We start from the raw sequence: 20,348 nt of genomic DNA, 5'->3' as shown, positions 1-20,348 counted from the left end.
GGTTCTCTGGCGCACCCTCTCACCTGTTCAGACTAATTTCAGATTAACAATTTTTAACAGTCCCATTTCCCCTGAAGTAGTCATTAATAGTCTCCCAACCAAAAAAAAAAAAAAAAAAAAAAAAAAAAGGCCCAGGACCAGATGGGTTTAGTTCAGAGTTCTATCAGACCTTCAAGGAAGACCTATTCCAACTCTCTTCAAACTATTACACAAAATAGAAACAGCAGGTACTCTACCCAATTTATTCTCTGAAGCCACAATTACTCTGATACCTACACCACACAAAGATCCAACACAGAAAGAGAACTTCAGACCAATTTCCCTTATGAATATCAATGCAAAAATACTCAATAAAATTCTCGCTAACTGAATCCAAGAACGCATCAAAACAATCATCCATCAAGACCAAGTAGGCTTCACCCCAGGGATGCAGGGATGGTTTAATATATGAAAATCCATCAGTGTAATACACTATATAAACAAACTCAAAGACAAACATCACATGATCATCTTGTTAGATGTGGAGAAAGCATTTGACAAAATCCAATGCCAATTCATGATAAAAGTCATGGAAAGATCAAGAATTCAAGGCCCATACTTAAACATAATAAAAGCAATATACAACAAACCAGTAGCCAACATCAAAGTAAATGGAGAGAAGCTGGAAGCAATCCCACTAAAATCAGGGACTAGACAAGGCTGCCCACTTTCTCCCTACCTATTCAATATGGTACTTGAAGTCCTAGCCAGAGCAATTCGACAACAAAAGGAGATCAAGGGAATACAAATTGGAAAGGAAGAAGTCAAAATATCACTATTTCCAGATGATATGATACTATATAGTCACAAATAATATAAAATACCTTGGTGTGACTCTAACTAAGGAAGTGAAAGATCTGTATGACAAGAACTTCAAGTCTCTGAAGAAAGAAATTGAAGAAGATCTCTGAATATGGAAAGATCTCCCATGCTCATCGATTGTCAGTATTAATATAGTCAAAATGTCTACACTGCCGAAAGCAATCTTCAGATTCAATGCAATCCCCATCAAAATTCCAACTCAATTCTTCACTGAGTTAGAAAGGGCAGTTTGCAAATTCATCTGGAATAACAAAACACTTAGGATAGCAAAAGCTATTCTCAACAATAAAAGAACCTCTGGGGGAATCACCAAGTCTGACCTCAAGCTGAGCAATTGTGATTAAAAACTGCATGGTACTGGTACAGAGACAGACAGGTAGATTAATGGAATAGAATTGAAGACCCAGAAATGAACCCACATACCTATGGTCCCTTGATCTTTGACAATGGAGCGAAAACCATCCAGTGGAAAAAAGACAGCATTTTCAACAAATCGTGCTGGCACAACTGGTAGTTATTATGTAGAAGAATGCGAATTGATCCAGTCCTATCTCCTTGTACATAGCTCAAGTCTAAGTGGATCAAAGACCTTCACATAATACCAAAGGCACTGAAATTTATAGAGAAGAAAGTGGGGAAAACCCTCGAAGATATGGGAACAGGGGAAAAATTCCTAAACAGAACACCAATGGCCTGTGCTGTAAGATCAAGAGTCGACAAATGGGACCTCATAAAATTGCAAAGCTTCTGTAGGGCAAAAGATACTGTCAGTAAGACAAAAAGGCCACCAACAGATTGTGAAAGAATTTTTACCAATCCTAAATCTGATAGGACACTAATATCCAATATATACAAAGAGCTCAAGAAGTTGAACTCCAGAAATTCAAATAACCCCATTAAAAATGGGGTACAGAGCTAAACAAAGAATTCTCAACTGAAGAATACCAAAGGGCTGAGAAGCACTTGAAAAAATTGTTCAACAATCTTAATCATCAGGGAAATGCAAATCAAAACAACCCTGAGATTCCATCTCACACCAGTCAGAATGGCTAGGATCAAAAATTCAGGTGACAGCAGATGCTGGTGAGGATGTGGAGAAAGAGGAACACTCCTCCATTTCTGGTGGGATTGGAAGCTGGTACAACCACTCTGGAAATCAGTCTGGCGGTTCCTCAGAAAACTGGACATAGTACTACTGGTTGATACAGCAATACCTCTTATGGGCATATACCCAGAAGATATTCCAACCGGTAATAAGGACACATGCTCCACTATGTTAATAGCAGCCCTATTTATAATAGCTAGAAGCTGGAAAGAACCCAGATGTCCCTCAACAGAGGAATGGATACAGAAAATGTGGTACATTTACACAATGGAGTACTACTCAGCTATTAAAAAGAATGAATTTATGAAATTCTTGGGCAAATGGATGTATCTGGAGGATATAATACTGAGTGAGGTAACCCAATCCCAAAAGAAGTTACTTGATATGCACTCACTGATAAGTTCACATTAGCCCAGAAACCTAGAATACCCAAGGTACAACTCCCAAAACACAAGAAATTCAAGAAGGAAGATCCACACATGGATACTTCATTCTGCCCTAGAATAGTGAATAAAGTATCCATGAAAGGAGTTGTAGAGACAAAGTTTGCAGCTAAGACGAAAGGATGGACAATCCAGAGACTGCACCAACCTGGGGTCCATCCCATAATGAGCCACCAAACACAGACACTATTGCATATGCCAGCAAGATTTTGCTGAAAGTACCCTGATATAGCTGTCTCCTGTGAGGCTTTGCCAGTGCCTGGCAAATACAGAAGTGAATGCTCACAGTCAGGTATAGGATGGAACACAGGGCCCCTAATGTAGAAGCTAGAGAAAGTACCCAAGAACTGAAGGGGTCTGAAACCCTATAGGTGGTAAAACAACATGAACTAATCAGTACCCCCAGAGCTCGTGTCTCTAGCTGCATACGTAGCAGAAGATGGCCTAGTTAGCCATCATTGGGAAGAGAGGCCCCTTGGTCTATCAAACTTTATATGCCCCAGTACAGGGGAATGCCAGGGCCAAGAAGTTGGAGTGGGTGGTTAGGGGAGCAGGGCAGGGGGAGGGTATAGGGTCTTTTGTTATAGGATTTGAAATGTAAGTAAAGAAAAATATCTAATAAAAATTTTAAAAAATTACTCCACTTTATACTGAACAAAATGTAAGCAGAGAAATATCAGAATTAGTCAACTTCATACATCAAATGTGTTAGCAATTCTTCTAGGTTCTGTCCCACTGTTACCTGGCAACAGCCAACTATGCCTGACTATAAAAGAGATGGTTTGCCCCCTCCTCACTTTCTTACTCTCTTGCTCTTTTACTCTCTTACACTCTTACTCTCTTCCCTTTCTGTCCCTTCTCTCCCCATTCCCCTTTCTCTTGACATGTTCATGGCTGGTCTCTCTCTCTCTCTCTCTCTCTCTCTCTCTCTCTCTCTCTCTTCCCTTCCCAACTCCCCTTTCAATGCTCTAAATAAACTCTATTTTATACTATACCCATAGTGCGGCTGGTACCTCAGGAGGAAGGGATGGTTCAGCATTGGCCCCCAGAGGAACCTTCTTCCACCTTACCATACCATGCCTCTACCATACACATCAACATATACCTGGATTCCCTTTTCTTTTTATAAATCAAAATTGGTGCTTTGTGAATTGGTTTTGAAAACTCACAAGTTCACACCTCTCACTGCCACATGGAATTTCAGCCCCCAGTTTAATAAATAGACCTATCTACTCAAGCTTCAGTAAACAGGTAAGCTCCCTCCCCACACTGATCAGCAAAAAAAAATGTCCCAAGGGAGAGTTGTTGAGCTCACAGCCACCTTGTGGTGTCCTTGAGGATGAAAACATTCATTCTTTCTCACTGAAACTTTGTTCTAGGACCTCCAATCATTGGGTGAGCCCCTTACCACTCAGAAACAGCTTTGTCTTGCTGCTGAAAAAAATCCTAAGCTTAAGGTAAACCATTCTCCCAAGCTTCCACTTGATGACCTGGTAAGCCTAGACTTTGCTGCTTGCTCTCATTTTTATTTTGCTCTCAGTATGCCAGTAGGAATATTTTAATAATATAATAAATAATATAATATAATATATATAATATAATGGTATTTAGTAACATCCCTCACACAAAGGGACCAAGATGCTGAATCCCTCTCTTACCTTTTAATCTTCAATCATGCAGAAATATTGTGACATTCTTGTTTTGGTTCCTTAATGCTCTGTTCAGTTCAGTATAGCCTTTCTTATCTTCCCTACAAACAATCCATATACTGTCTCTCTCATTCATAGCTTTTCTCCTTTTTCAGAGAAAGTACACAGCTTACCGTTCTAGTCTACTAGCCTTCCAGAAGCAAAACCTCCTTCTCCTTCTAGATGCTATTTTAAATACTCTTTAACTCAATGCCCCTCATTTCTACTTCTCAACTCAGTATTTATTCTGCCTCTTGACCTATTGTTGACTTTATTTAGCCCTTGCTTACAGAAATTTCTTGGGTTAAAGATGTGTGTTATTGCTGATCCACCCCACAACTACTTGTTTACAGTAAACAGAAAGCTCTTGGATAAAATGTGTATGGAGGGCTGAGACATACCACAGCAAGCTTTTTCGAGTTACAATCTTGAGGTTCTCAATGTGGTCAAATAACTTGCAACACTTTCCCCTTTTGTCTAAAATAAAAGATTCAGTCTCTAACATCAATGACTGTATACTATTTGGTAAGATTTACATTCACAATGTCTAGTTCAGTTGTATTTGACAACCTTGGAGAAAGTACTCAACTCTCTTGCCTATGAGTCTAAAGTTGTGTATTTAGGTCACATCCTATCATAACTTGCAGTTATCAACCTAAAATCATCTTTTTGGAATTTAAAACATTTTTTTCTTTTTCTTTTTAAGATTTATTTATTTATTTATTTATTTATTTATTTAATGAATATGCTGTAACTGTCTTCTGACACATGAGACGAGAGTATCAGATCGAATTACAGATGGTTGTGAACCACAGTGTGGTTGCTGAGAATTGAACTCTGGACCTCTAGAAGAGCAATCAGTGCTCTTAACCACTGAGCCATCTCTCCGGCCCCTTAATACATTTTCTTAAATTTGAAACAACTTACGCCTATATGTGCGACTATAACCATCTCGCCTTCAACCTCTTCAAAATCTTGAGAAGAATAAATATTAACTGAATAAACAGAAAGGGAAAAACCAGGTGCTTCTAAAACTATAGAAATCAGAGAAACTTCTGGCCACATTAACATTCACCCAAGATTCCTCTGCAATATTGGAGCATTCATCTCTTCAGCCTACTGGCACAGAATATCTGATAGATTTTTCTGTGAAACAAAATATAATGAAGGACTTCTCTACATTGTCCTCCATAGTTTGGCAGTCTAGTTTCTTTGTGTCTGTTGGGGTTCAGAAATTGCCACACAAACCATATGAACACTGATCTCAGTTAACCAAGAATAATTTATTGAACACACACCCTAATGCTGACTGATCAAGGCCACCAAAAAAAAAAAAAAAAAAAAAAAAAGACCCAGGAGCCTAATTGTGGTACCAGTCTCTTCTTAGAGCAGGTTTTGTTGTTGTTGTTGTTGTTGTTGTTGTTGTTATTGTTGTTTTATAGGAAAAAGTAAATTCAAAAGGCAAAGGGTAGAAGCAGTACTACGTTTTGGCTAACTAGACAAAGTATTATCAGCTAACTTTTAAGCTGAGTCGGGTAAGAAGAGTGGTGGACAGGTGGTGAACAGGAGAGTTTCAGATCATTGAGATAACAAAGCATAAACGATCCAACAATGGAATTATGACGTTTTTGGAGAATTTTTTCAGTGTCAGCTACTAATTACTTCTGGGAAGCAGAGTCTTAGAACCTGACCTTATGAGCAAAATAAAGACTGAATACAAAATGGCTACAGTACAATATGGCTACAGTAATGTTAAAAGGAGCAGGGCTAAAAAATGTCCTGCATGAACACAGTTTGGACCTCATACTGTCAGCAGATGAGGCAAGAAAAGTTACTTGCCCAAAGGCAGCCTGCCACATTTGAAGCAACCTCCATAAGGAGGTTCTTCAATCAATGCTCATCATCTTTTAAGTAGAATGGGGATGCTAACAGAAGTGGATATTTTCATTGTCAATAAAGGCTTACAATAATAAAACATCTCTAAATGTTATATTCTACAGATCTTTGATGTTTCTGAAGAACATCAATTTCAGTATATTTGAACAGGCAAGTGTTCCTTATCTCTAGCTATTTACTTGGATTAACTTAGAAAACTTAGATTTACTTAGATTAATGTAGAAAACACTTGTGATTAACTAAACTAGTACCTAGCAAAATCAAAAGTTTGATTGACTATTAACTTGTATTTCTTTTTTAATGTGTGCTTGTGTGCTCATAAACATTTTATTTAGCATATGCTTCTAGACAAACTCCATTTGGCAAGACCACAAGCACACAACAGCTACATGTAGTAAAGAAAAAAACAAGAAGGAGAAATTAACTAGTTATTTTTTATGATAAATGAGATTTCCTAAGCTACTGAAATTATCTAAACACACACACACACACACACACACACACACACACACACACACACACACACACACAGCCTTCAGTGTGCTTGTTAGATTTTTCTCGGTGTCTAAGCTTCTATATGCTCACCCCTCACGAAGATAAATATTATGTTGCACAGGATTCAAACACTGGGAATCAGTGTTTGCATTTGTCTTTCCAACTGAATTAACTGATAGTGTTTAACAGTGATGCTTCTTTATATCAGAATTTTGTGTAGTACACAGTACCCGTGATAATGCTTTGATAACCAAACTTTCTTCCAAAATAAAATTGGCAACAGGCCCAGGTTTTGGAATAGACATTTTTTTGTTGTTTTTTTTCCAATTTTTTATTAGTTATTTACTTCATTTACATTTCAAATGCTATCCCAAAAGTCCCCTATACACTCCCCTATGCACCCCTACACACCCACTCCCACTTCTTGGCCCTGGCGTTCCCCTGTACTGAGGCATATAAAGTTTGTAAGACCAAGGGGCCTCTCTTCCCAATGATGGCTGACTAGGCCATCTTCTACTACATACGCAGCTAGCGACACGAGCTCTGGGTGTACTGGTTAGTTCATATTGTTGTTTCACCTATAGGGTTGCAGACCCCTTCAGCTCCTTGGGTACTTTCTCTAGCGCCTCCGTTGGGGGCCCTGTGATCCATCCAACAGCTGACTGTGAGCATCCGCTTCTGTGTTTGCCAGGCCCTGGCATATCCTCACAGAAGACAGTTATATCAGGGTCCTTTCAGCAAAATCTTGCTGGCATATGCAATAATGTCTGTGTTTGGTGGCTGATTATGGGATGGACACCCGAGTGGGACAGTCTCTGGATGGTCCATCCTTTGGTCTCAACTCCAAACTTTGTCTCTGCAACTCCTTTCATGGGTGTTTTGTTCCCAATTCTAAGAAGGGTTGAAGTGTCCACACTTTGGTCTTTGTTCTTCTTGAGTTTCATGTGTTTTGCAAATTGTATCTTGGGTATTCTAAGTTTCTGGGCCACTTAATATCCACTTATCAGTGAGTGCGCATCTAGTGACTTCTTTTGTGATTGGGTTATCTCACTCAGGATGATATGCCCCAGATACATCCATTTGCATAGGAATTTCAAAAATTCATTGTTTTTAATAGCTGAGTAGTACTCCATTGTATAAGTGTATCACATTTTCAGTATCCATTCCTCTGTTGAGGGACATCTGGGTTCTTTCTAGCTTCTGGCTTTTATAAATAAGGCTGCTATGAACATAGTGGAGCATGTGTTCTTATTACCAGTTGAAACATCTTCTGGATATATACCCAGGAGAGGTATTGTGGGATCTTCTGGTAGTACTATGTCCAATTTTCTGAGGAACTGCCAGACTGATTTCCAGAGTGGTTGTACAAGCTTACAATCCCACCAACAATGGAGGAGGGTTCCTCTTTCTCCACATCCTCAACAGCATCAGGCTGGCACCTGAATTTTTGATCCTAGCCATTCTGACTGGTGTGAGGTGGAATCTCAGGGTTGTTTTGATTTGCATTTCCCTAATGATTAAGGATGTTGAACATTTTATCATGTGCTTCTCAGCCATTCGATATTACTCAGTTGAGAAATCTTTGTTTAGCTCTGTGCCCCATTTTTTAATGGGGTTATTTGTTTTTCTGGTGTCCATCTTCTTGAGTTCTTTGTATATATTGGATATTAGTTCCCTATCTGATATAGGATTGGTAAAGATCCTTTCCTAATCTGTTGGTGGCCTTTTTTGTCTTATTGAGAGTGTCTTTTGCCTTACAGAAGCTTTTCAATTTTATGAGGTTTCATTTGTCAGTAGCTGGATATAAAATGAACTCAAACAGATCAATATCCTTTCTCTACATAAAGGATAAACAGGCTGAGAAAGAAATTAGATAAATAACATCCTTCACAATAGTCACAAATAATATAAAATACCTTGGTGTGACTCTAACTAAGGAAGTGAAAGATCTGTATGACAAGAACTTCAAGTCTCTGAAGAAAGAAATCAAAGAAGATCTCAGAAGATGGAAAGATCTCCCATGCTCATGGATTGACAGAATCAATAGAGTCAATATGGCTATCTTACCAAAAGCAATCTACAGATTCAATGCAATCCCCATCAAAATTCCAACTCAATTCTTCAACGCATTAGAAATGGAATAGACATTTGATTCTAAAAACATGAAGAAATCCTTTCATCTTCCTGTGTGTCATTTTGGTGTTTTCAAGAAGCATTAACTGCTTTGTTTTTGTTTTTACCCCTTCTCTTTTTCTCTTCCTCCCAGGTCCCTCTCACCCTCTACTTCCCTTGAGTATTTTGTTTCCCCTTCTACGTAGGACTGAAACATTCACTCTTTGGTCTTCCTTTCTCTTGAGCTTCATGTGGTCCATGAGTTGTGTCATGCGTATTCCTAATACCCACGTATCAGTGAGTACAAACTATGTGTGGTCTTTTGTGACTGAATTACCTCACTGAGGATGATATTTTCTAGATCTATCCATTTGCCTGTGATTTTCATGAAGACTATGTTTTTAATATCTGAATAGTATTCCATTTCTATATCCATTCCTTTCTTCGGGGACATTTGGGTTGTTTCCAGCTTCTGACTATTATAAATATATTTGCTATGAATATACTGGAGCATGTATCCTTATTACATGATGGAGCATCTTCTGGGGATATGCTCAGGAGTGGTATGGCTGGGTCCTCAGGTAGTACCATGGACAATTTTCTGAGGAACCACCAAACTGATTTCCAGAGTGGTTGAACCACCTTGCAATCCCACCAGCAATGGAGGATTTTTCCTTTTTCTCCACATCCTTGCCAGCATCTGCTGTCACCTGAGGCTTTGATCTCAGCCATTCTGACTGGTGTGAGGTGGAATCCAGAGTTGTTTTGATTTGCATTTCCCTGATGACTAAGGATGTTGAACATTTCTAAAGCCATTCGTTATTTCTCAGTTGAGAAGTCTTTGCTTAGCTCTGTATTCAAATTTTAGTAGGGTTATTTGATTCTCTGGAGTCTAACTTCTTGAGTTTGTTGTATATATTAGATATTAGCCCTTTTTTGCATGTAGGATTGGTAAAGATCCTTTTCCAATCTGATGGCTGCAGTTTTGTCCTATTGAGTGTCTTTTGCCTGAGAGAAGCTTTGTAATTTTTTTGAGGTCCCATTTGTCAATTCTTGATCTTAGAGCATAAGCTATTGGTGTTCAGAAAAATTTCCCCTATGCCCATGTGTTTGAGGTTTTTCCCCACTTTCTGTTCTATTAGATTGAGTGTATCTGGTTTTATGTGGAGGTCATTGATCAACTTAGACTTGAGGTTTTGACATGGAGATAAGAATATATCAATTTGCATTTTCTACATGTTGACCACCAGTTGAACCAGAACCATTTGTTGAAACTGCTGTCTTTCTTCCACTGTATGGTTTTTGCTTCTTTGTCAAAGATCAAGTGACCAATGGTGTGTGGGTTCATTTCTGGGTTCTCATTTCTATTCCATTGATCTACCTGCCTATCACTGTATCAATACAATGCAGCTTTTTTTAATCATTATTGCTTGGTAATATAGTTTGAGGTCAGGGATGGTGATTCTCCCAGATTTTTTTTTATTGTTGAGAAAAGTTTTGCTATCCTCGGTTTTGTTATTCCAAGTGAATTTGAGAATTACTCTTTCTAACTCTATGAAGAACTGATTTGGAATTTTGATGGGCATTGCATTGAATCTGTAGATTGCTTTTCCCAAGATGGCCATTTTTATTATATTAACCCTGCCAATCAATGAGCAAGAAAGATCTTTCCATATTCTAAAGTCTTCTTTGATGTCTTTCTTCAGAGACTTGAAGTTCTTGTCATACAGATCTTTCACTTGTTTGGTTATAGTTACACCAAGATATTTTATATTGTTTGTGACTATTGTGAAGTGTGTCATTTCTTTAATTTTTTTCTCAGCCTGTTTATACTTTAGGTAGAGGAAGGGTACTGGTTTGTTTGAGTTAATTTTATATCCAGCCACTTTGCCCAAGTTGTTTATCAGGTTTATGAGTTCTCTGGTGGATTTTTTTGGGATACTATCATATCACCTGCAAATAGTGATATTGTGACTTCTCCCTTTCCAATTTGTATCCCATTTGACCTCCTTTTGTTGTTTAATCGCTCTAGCTAGAACTTCCAGTACTATATTGAATAGATAGGGAGAGAGCCTTGTCTAGCCCCTGATTTTAGTTGGATTGCTCCAAGTTTCTTTCCATTTAGTTTGATGTTGGCTACTGGTTTGCTGTATATTTCTTTTGCCATATTTTGGTATGGGCCTTGTATTCCCAATCTTTCCAAGAGTTTTAACATGAAGGTCTGTCAAATTTTGTCAAAAGCTTTTTCAGCTTCTAATGAAATGATTGTGTTTTTCCCTTTGAGTTTGTTTATGTAGTGGATTATGTTGATGGATTTCTGTATGTTGAACCATCCATGCATCCCTGGGATGAATCCTCATTGATTCTTTTGATGTGTTCTTGGATTTGGTTTGCAAGAATTTATTGGGTACTTTTGCTCAGTGCCATCTTACTACAATACAGGTGAATTAATCATTGTGGGTGGCAGTTTTGCCTAGTGGTAGTATTATCCCAATCCAGGTGTATTCCTCATTGTAGGTCCCCATCATCCTCTTTGAAACATAAAAACTTACTGTTAAGAATGGTATAAAATGTAAACATTTTAAGTGCATTGTTTCACAGATCTCAGGAAGGGTTGAGTCCTACAATCTATTAAGTACATCTGAGGTAGTGCTTCAGACTTAAACCTACAAACACATGCAGGAAGCTAGATAAACTTAATTCTAAAATAAGTTAATATTCTGTATGAATACTAGTATCATGACAGTTCATATAAACAATAATCTTTTATATTTTGAAATAATATTTATACCTTAAGGACAGTTTTAGAGAACCAAATGAAAACCTAAACATTATGAGATTAGTGGCAATAGAATATTTTCTTATTTTTAGTTTTTTTCCTATCTCATACCAGGTGGATCTTTTAATATGAGATAGAAATTTTGGATTTTCCTTTAATAATTATGCAGTGGTTTAGAGAAGGAGAGGGGCACAGTCTAACCACAAAGCCAATTTTAATTTTTAATTGATTTGAGACAACATAAAGCCCATTTGCCACTTATGTCTGTAGAGGGCAGCAATACCATTTGCCCAATTTTCTCTTTTGTTCTTGGGGCATTTTCTCTTGATGTTCCATCCTGTTATTCAGATGTTTCATTTGTCCAGAGTTCTCTGGTTTCCTTAGTTCAATGTTTTATTCTCCTGGAAAGATAAAACCAAAGCCATGTGCCAACACTATGGAGTTAGGGTGGGGGAAGAGATGTGCTTACCTTTATAGCAGATTATACCTTTCCTGGGGCTAAATGTTTTTTGGCCAGAGAAAATGTCTTATCTTTCAATTACGTCTATTTTTAAAATCCCTTGAAAATTTGAAACTGAATATACCTTAGTGGATAAATATACCCACATTCCCCTTTCACTTTATACATAGATTTGATGTTTAACTGTATTTATTTTAGATCACAATGGACATTCACTTTGAATTTTAGTCTGCTTTTTGCAAGCAGCTTTTAAATTTAAATCACTGTAATTTTTATATGGCTGCCTCTACCTCCCAAGTGTTAGGATCAAAGCATGTGCCTTGCAAGTACTGGAATTAAAGGTGTGGAATTAATGATGAACCATCACCTTGTTCATCATTGTGTGGGAAATGTTAAAAAATGAACTGGCATTTTCCTGTGGTTGTACCAGTAACTCTGTCCCAGAAGCCTGGCCAACCATGCACTGGCGGGCAATGGCTGTCCTGTTTTTATCTCATGGAGACTCTGACTGAGAACTCCACAATCTCCCCACACAGCTCGCCAGGTTCCCACTGGTGGGTTGTTACCACACCAACCCCATACTTCAACCACTCCATAACCTTTTCGGAGCACCGCAGGCAAGCACATGCTTTGCGGTAGTACCTTTCTCTCTTGAGCCCAGATGTGCCACTGATTGAAGGAAAATGAAATTCAAACTTAGTTCATAAACAATACTAACTCAATCCCCGGTGTAACAACTAAAACATGTATGCTTTATTAAATCTAAATCCTCTGGTGGCAATTCCTGACAGATCTGCCATGGAAACAGGGAGACACTCATAGCTACAGCTTGTCCTCTCATGCTATCTTATCCAAAAAGGACCTAACTCTCTCCTGCTTCCTGTCTTCCTCTGTCCAACCCAGAAGTCCCTCCTACTTGCCCAGTGATTGGCTCCTTTATTCACTATGGGATTGCTTCACAAGAACAGCACCAGGTCCATCCACAACACATAACTCTAGAATTTAGAAACCAACTAACTTATACAGATCTGCCCCTCTCTTCTGAAATTAAAGACATGGGCTACCACTCTCCTGCTCATATATTTTATCTTAGCTTTAAATCATTCCTACTCTTATAGGTTTGGAAAACAAGGTTAAATTATAGTAATCCTTTGAATTTACTTAAATAATTTTATATCTTTACCTCTGTTTTTAATACTAAACAACAAATATATAATTTTTTATTTAAAAAGAGACCTTAAGATCTAATGTCTAGGTTCCTGGATCCCTCCGACACTAGTCTGCTCAGGTGAGAGTGTGAACTACAGAAGCTAACAGCTTCTGACAAAGGCAGAAACCACCCAGCTTATGAGGCAGACCCTGTTTCAGGCTCCAGACATCTGGGCACCTTCCCTCCCAGAGGAGAGGTGTCTGCCCCACCCAGGAGGGTTTTGCCAGAATGCCTGGGGGAGCCATCTTGGTTCCCGGATCCCTACGAGACTAGTCTGCGCAGGTGAGAGTATGGACTACAGAAGCTAACAGCTTCTGGGACAGGCTGAAACAACACAGCTTCTGGGACTGGCCCTGTTTCAGGCTTTCATCTTCTGCCAGGAGGCAGGTCTGAACGCCAGATATCTGTGTACCTTCCCTGTAAGAAGAGAGCTTGCCTGGAGAGAGTGCTCTGACCACTGAAACTCAGGAGAGAGCTAGTCTCCCAGGTCTGCCAATGGAAGCTAACAGAATCACAAGAGGAACAAGCTCTAACCAGAGACAACTATAACAACTAAATCCAGAGATTACCAGATGGCAAAAGGTAAACGTAAGAATCTTACTAACAGAAACCAAGACCACTCACCATCATCAGAACCCAGTACTCCCAACTCAGCCAGTCCTCACCACCCCAACACACCCAAAAAGCTAGACCCGGATTTAAAAGCATATCTCATGATGATGGTAGAGGACATCAAGAAGGACTTTAATAACTCACTTAAAGAAATACAGGAGAACACTGCTAAAGAGTTACAAGTCCTTAAAGAAAAACAGGAAAACACAACCAAATATGTAGAAATCCTTAAAGAAAAAAGAAAAACAAAGTAAAAATATTTCATGATAAAAGTAGAGTAATGGTAGTTATGATGACTAAGACAGCTCTACAAAAGATGAAGATGTTAGAAGGAATATTTTTTTAATTGTATTTACTTAGAAGCACTCAGAATGTCAAGAAAACAGCCACTCTTTTTTTTTTTTCAATTACAGAGTGGTGTTCAGTTAACAGAACAATTATCTTCATATAAGCTGCTTAGAGACAACTGAAGGTGAAAAAAAAAAACCTAAAGTAAACAAAAAACAAAACAAAACTACAATCCCCATATATAACTATTGTGCTGTGCACCAACAAGGACCTGCTTTAAATTTCTGTGCCAATTTACAACCCCCTGACTGTACCAGGAAAGGATTGTGGCTATTGAAAATACCAACAGGACTGGGCTATCCAAAGACACATTCGGTAGTGTGTTAACTATACAAAAAAAAAAAAAAAGATACTGTACAGTTCGGCATGGTGGTGCATGCCTTTAATCCCAGCACTTGGGAGGCAGAGGCAGGTGGACTTTTGTGTTTGAGGCCAGCCTGGTCTACAAAGTGAGTTCCAGGACAGCCAGGGCTTCAGAGAAACCCTGTCTTGAAAAACAAAAAACAAAAACAAAAAACAAAAAAAAAAAACAAAAACAAAAACAAAAAAGAAAATGAAAAGCAAATCTTACACAGAATTACATTCCACTTTTTTTCTTTAAAAGGAGCGGGTTGTGTACAGGGGGGCTAAATGCTTTATAGACAAGAAAAAACAGCGCTAGAACCAACTTATTCATTATCATCTTCATCTTTCTCTTTCTCTTCTTCCTCCTCTTCCTTATCCTTTTCATTCTCCTAATCATCTTCCTCTTCCTTTTTTATTTTGCTCTTTTCAGCCTTGATCATTCCCTTTTTCACTGCATGAGGTTTTCCTTTAGCTCTGTAGGCAGCAAAAACCTCGTACTTCTTCAGCTTGGCAGCCTTCTCAGAGGGTTGCTTGTCATCCGCTGCAGAATTGTTCAACATCTCTCCTAGTTTCTTTTCAACATCATCAATGGATAAGCCAGGATGCCCGACTTGGATTTTGGGGCAGTACTCAGAACAGAACAAGAAGAAGGCCAAAGGAGGCCTCTTGGATGCATTGGGGTCTTTGAACTTCTTTTTGGCATCCCCATTGGGGGTGGGGTGTAGGTTTTCATTTCTCCTTCATAACGAGCGTTGTCAGCCTTCGCCATATCTTCGAATTTTCCCTTTTCTTTAGCAGACATGCTCCTCCACTTCTCTGAGCACTTCTTGGAGAACTCTGTGAAGTTGACAGAAGTATCCGGGTAGTGCTTCTTGTGCTCCTCCCCACAGGTTTGCACAAAGGATGCATATGAGAACATTTTGCCTCTCAGCTTCTTAGGATCTCCTTTGCCCAAGATTAGTTTATTTTCCTCCACAAGACACAGAGTTGCCCAGGGCCAGCCAACTGTCTCACTTGCTCCAGTACTGTCTTTATGGAGCTCAATGTACTGCCTAGAAGGAATCTTTAAACTGAAGAGAAACTCTACCCAGAAGACCACATAGAAGAATAAATTATGTTAAAAAATAGTAGATATAAAGGAAGTGGAAAAAAGCCAAAAACTCCAGAATCAACCAAATAACAAAAATCAATATGCAACTTTCAATACCTTTGAATGGTAATAGGATCAATTTCCCCAATTAAAACACAAATACTGGTAGATTGGACTTAAAATTCCATGCAAATGGATCGATGGAACAAGCAAGTACTTCTGGTATTTTTCATTTTGTTTTGTTTATTTGTTTATAAACACATATTTTCCTTGAATAAGTGACCTATGTAGTAGCAACAGGTGAAGCCTGGGTCCTCTGAACATTGTCTCTTTCCAGATGTCAGGAGTCAAATAACTAGGTATTGGAGATAGTCACCAACATGACCGCTGTAGGAGTCAATAGTGACAAAGTTTACGTTGAACATAACTCACTGGCCAGTCTAAGCCTGCTTCTTCACTGGCATGAGTTTTAGAACTTTATCTTTAGGGATGCTCCCAAGAAAAAGCCAACAATTTCTGATTCTGTAATGAGCAGGGAAATCAGGAAGTTCTCTTACAGTAATTATATCTTCATGTCCTTGACCAGGCAGCCTATCTTGGTGACCGGGATGAACTTCTTGTCTTCAGCTTTACCTCTACAAGCCCCACAGAATCAATAGTCACAACTTCTTAAGAAGCCCAATCTCCTAAGCCCAGCTCAGGTTCTCTATGCCCTTCTGCTGTCTGTACCAGCATCATTACCTGACATTTGTTGTTTTCCAAAAAAGGAGTATGTTCTTAAAACTACTTTGGGATTCCATCTCACTTGGGACAGAAAGGCTATTATCAAGAAAAGAAATGACAACAAATACTTTTGAGGATGCAGAGTAGAAGAATTTGTCAACTTTTTGTGGGGGTTATCAATTGGTATAGGCACTATGGAATTCATTGTAGAAGTGTCTCAAAAGTTAAAAAAAAAAAAAAGCATATGGCCCAGATGCACCATGACTGGATATATATCTGAAGAACTGACTATATATTCTTTTACAGGCAAACTTGAATATTTATGTTCATTGCTGGTCTGAAAAATAGCTAGGAGATAGAATCAACCTAGATGTCTACAAACTGATGAATTAATGATGACATAATACATATATGTGATGGAATTTTGCTCAGTTGCAAGGAAAACTTGAAATTATGAAATTTGCAAGAAAATGGATAGAAGTAAAAAAATATTATACTAAGTGATATAACCATGGCTCAGAAAGACAAATGTCACATTTTCTTTCATATATCAACCATAGTCTGGAAACTTTTATATATGTGTGTTTAATTTGGTGATTTGTAGAACTAGTGAAATGAGAAAGGACCATGAGAGTGGGAAGGAAAGAGGTCTAAAGGAGTGAGAAGTAGTAGGAGATGCATGAAAGTTGAAGTGATTTATCTCTACTTTCTGGTTGTTAACAGTTTAAGTAAGTTTGGCATGAGGGACAGAAGAGAGGAGGAATAGGGTGTGTTAGCCAAAATAAATATGGATGAATAACTATTACAGAAACACAATACTTTTGTAAGTTAACTTAAATGTATAATTTTTGAAGGAATATGGTAACATTTATAATTTCTTATCATGTCAAAACAATATTTCAGAACAAATAAAAGAACAGACATTTCTATTGTGAAACTCACTAATGTTCTTCTAGTCAAGTAAACAAGACAAGAGATTATATTTTTGTGAAAATAATATATTAAGAACAAATGGATGAAGAAATAGAGAAAACAAGAACATGTTTGTAGAAACTGTGTTCACAGTTGCCAAAATCTAGAAATAGCCCAATGCTCATGAGCAATAGTAAGAATAAATGCATAATAATACATCGAAATAAAAGAATAATTTAGAACACATAAATGTATTCAGAGGGGCTGCAGAACATTTACTGTTCTTGGTTTTGTTTTGTTTTTTTTCGAGACAGGGTTTCTCTGTATAGCCCTGGTTGTCCTGGAACTCACTTTGTAGACCAGTCTGGCCTCGAACTCAGAAATCCACCTTCCTCTGCCTCCCAAGTGTTGGGATGAAAGGCGTGCGCCACCATGCCCAGCTGACATTTGCTGTTCTTAAAGATAACTCTAATTTAGTTTCCAGAACATACTTCAAATGGTGTAGTTGTTTGAATAAAAATAGATTTTATAGGTTCATATGAAGTGGCACTATGAGGAAATGTGGACCTGTTGGAGTAGATGTGACTTGTTCAGGAAAATTGTCACTGTGGATGGGCTATGTGATTTCAGATGCCCAGTGGCTTATCCTCTCTTTTGACTGCCTTCAGATCCAGATGTAAACGTCTCAGCAACCTCTCCAGTATCATATCTGCTTATAGGCTTCCTTGCTTCCCACCATGATGACAATAGACCTGTACGTCATCACAAATTAAATGTCTGCCTTTGTAATAGTTTCTGTGGTTATGGTGTCTCTTCAAAACAATAGAAAACAGCTAACTCAGACAATGGCTTATTCCAGCTCCAAAGGATCTGTTACTTTCTTCTGGCTTCTGTGGACATCTGCACATATATGATATACAATCATATAAATGCACAGATATACACTAAATAATAATAAAAATAAATCTAAAGAGTAAACTGGCCGAGGATGTAACTCTGGTAGAATATTTGCCTAGTATGTAAAAATAACTAAAGTCCATTTTCAGGAAAATGACAAAGATGACAAAGAAGAAAAATACTGATTGATGCAATCATATAAACGAATTTCTCAGATATGAAAGCTAAAATGATATGACCACACTTAGTTGAAATTCAAGGACAAACATATACTCCCTGGTTTATAAATTCTGATTAGTAGAAATAAACTATATTGGAGAATACAATTTTTCTGCTTTAAAAAACCCAACAGTCTCTGTCTACTACTGGTAGTCCCTATACAGAAATAAATTATCTAGCTGTTCTACCTAAGGAATGCACTTTCATATTACAGTAAGACTTCATAACCCATGTATATTGTGGTGTGTTCACAACAGTCAAATTATGGAAAGACCCTGGGTTTCAACAGGTGGATGCACTGGAATAAATGAAAAAGAAACATTTCTTTGCAACAAATGGGGATTATTTCAGAAAAAAATGCAAGCAGTAAAATGCAGAATTGTGGAGTCAAGTCTAAAACTATACATTCATAATAAAATGCCTATACCCAAGTCTGAAGAATCTTTGCAGAAGAGGGACTAGTATTATAAGGGCCCTTATTATAAAGGACAAAGGAACAGAATTTTCTGTGAGATTTTGTCTCATAGGACCCGGAAAAGAAATACTCATTAAAGTCTCACCGACAATGACTACTCAAGCATGATCTGAACAAGGACAACAATGGACTGGGGGAAGTCAAGGAGGCCTCAACCCTGGACAAAGAACTGTTGGCAACTAAAGAATGTTTAGAGCAGAAGAAATAGTCCTCCCTAAGAAGGCCATGCCCATTGATTATCCAGTACCAAACGGTCAGCCCTGAAAACATATGAATGATTAAGGTCATACTTAGAAGATGTATATATGCATATAACTATAATCAATGAGAAAGAAGTCATGAATTTCAAAGAAGAACAGGGGGAAGTATATTAGAAGGTTTAGATAGAGGAAAGAGAAGGGAGAAATAAGGTAATTGTAATATAATCACAAAAAACAAAAGGAATTTAAAGTGTCAAAAAACAAAAAAACTTTAGTTAAAAAGGAGATACACACATATACAGTATCAGTCATAAATTAGAACATCATTATATCACTTGCAAAGTGATGAAAATTAAAAATTAAGTGAAAAATGTGAGACTGAAAGCCAAACAGATCCTTTTTTTCTCTCAATTGCAGAACAGAAGTTGGGCAGGGGAGGGGTAAAGGAAATTTGAAAGTTCAAGTATGAAAGTTTCAGTGTAAATATATAAAAACACACAAGAACCAGCATGAAGTGTATATAAGGGATTGATGAGGGCAATGGAGTGGGTAAACGTGACCAAAACATATGACATCCATTTATTAAATGTCATAATGAAGTCCATTATTTGGTTTAATATATCTGCATGAAGATAAAGAAGATGGAGAGAAGATCAATGAGGAAGAGACACGTGTGACTAATCTACAATAAATATTTTACATGTAAAATTGTAGACTACAGGGTATTTATGTGGTAAATCATTTTCAAGAAGCTTTAATACATCCAACTATGTCATAAACTTTGCTTTAAAATTATGTAACTTCTCTTCACTCTCAAAAGTAGATATGTCACTTTGTCATTTGTAATTATTTATTAAATAGTCTGTATTGTTATAAATTTACATGTGATAGCTGATGTAGCTAATGATGTGGCTGATGCACTGACAATTTCAAGAGGCTACAGAGTTTTAATAAAGTTAATTAAAACACAATTTATGTTATGGATGTTGAAGGCTATTTTTTATTTATCTGGGATATTAAATATGTTTCCTAGAACATAAGTATGTGAATGTAGCAGGTTAAGAAAATAAACTATTAGAAGGCAAATACCTCTAGTTCACCAAGTCCAGGGAACCTTTACTTATTCACAGCCCATTTCTATACAGATTCGACAATACAAATACAGCTGCTATGACCCTAAAATTAGTGAGATTGAAGTTTCTATAAAAAGTCATTCAATAATAAACACTAGATATGAATAAACTTGATAACTTTTTAAAGTAGAGCAGGGTGGGGGAGGGTATAGGGAACTTTTCGGAATAACATTTGAAATGTAAATGAAGAAAATATCTAATAAAAAATTGTAAAAAAAAAAAAAGTAGAAACCAACTCCAATGCTTCTCACAGTGTGCAATGTGATAGGAAAGGAATGAACCCTTCTAATATTCCATAACAAACGTTTAATAAAAAAAAATTAGTTTGAACACAGATACCCTGAA

The 20,348-nt window shown here is 37.6% G+C and overlaps 1 pseudogene; it reads right to left on the bottom strand.

The window, feature by feature from the left end:
* Gm9377 (predicted gene 9377) lies at positions 14,687-15,309 on the bottom strand (annotated as a pseudogene).

This window comes from Mus musculus, chromosome 7 (assembly GCF_000001635.26).
Source record: "Mus musculus strain C57BL/6J chromosome 7, GRCm38.p6 C57BL/6J".
NCBI lineage: Eukaryota > Metazoa > Chordata > Mammalia > Rodentia > Muridae > Mus > Mus musculus.
The sequence above is the reverse complement of the archived record's forward strand: the minus strand, read 5'-3'. Positions and strand labels throughout refer to the sequence as shown.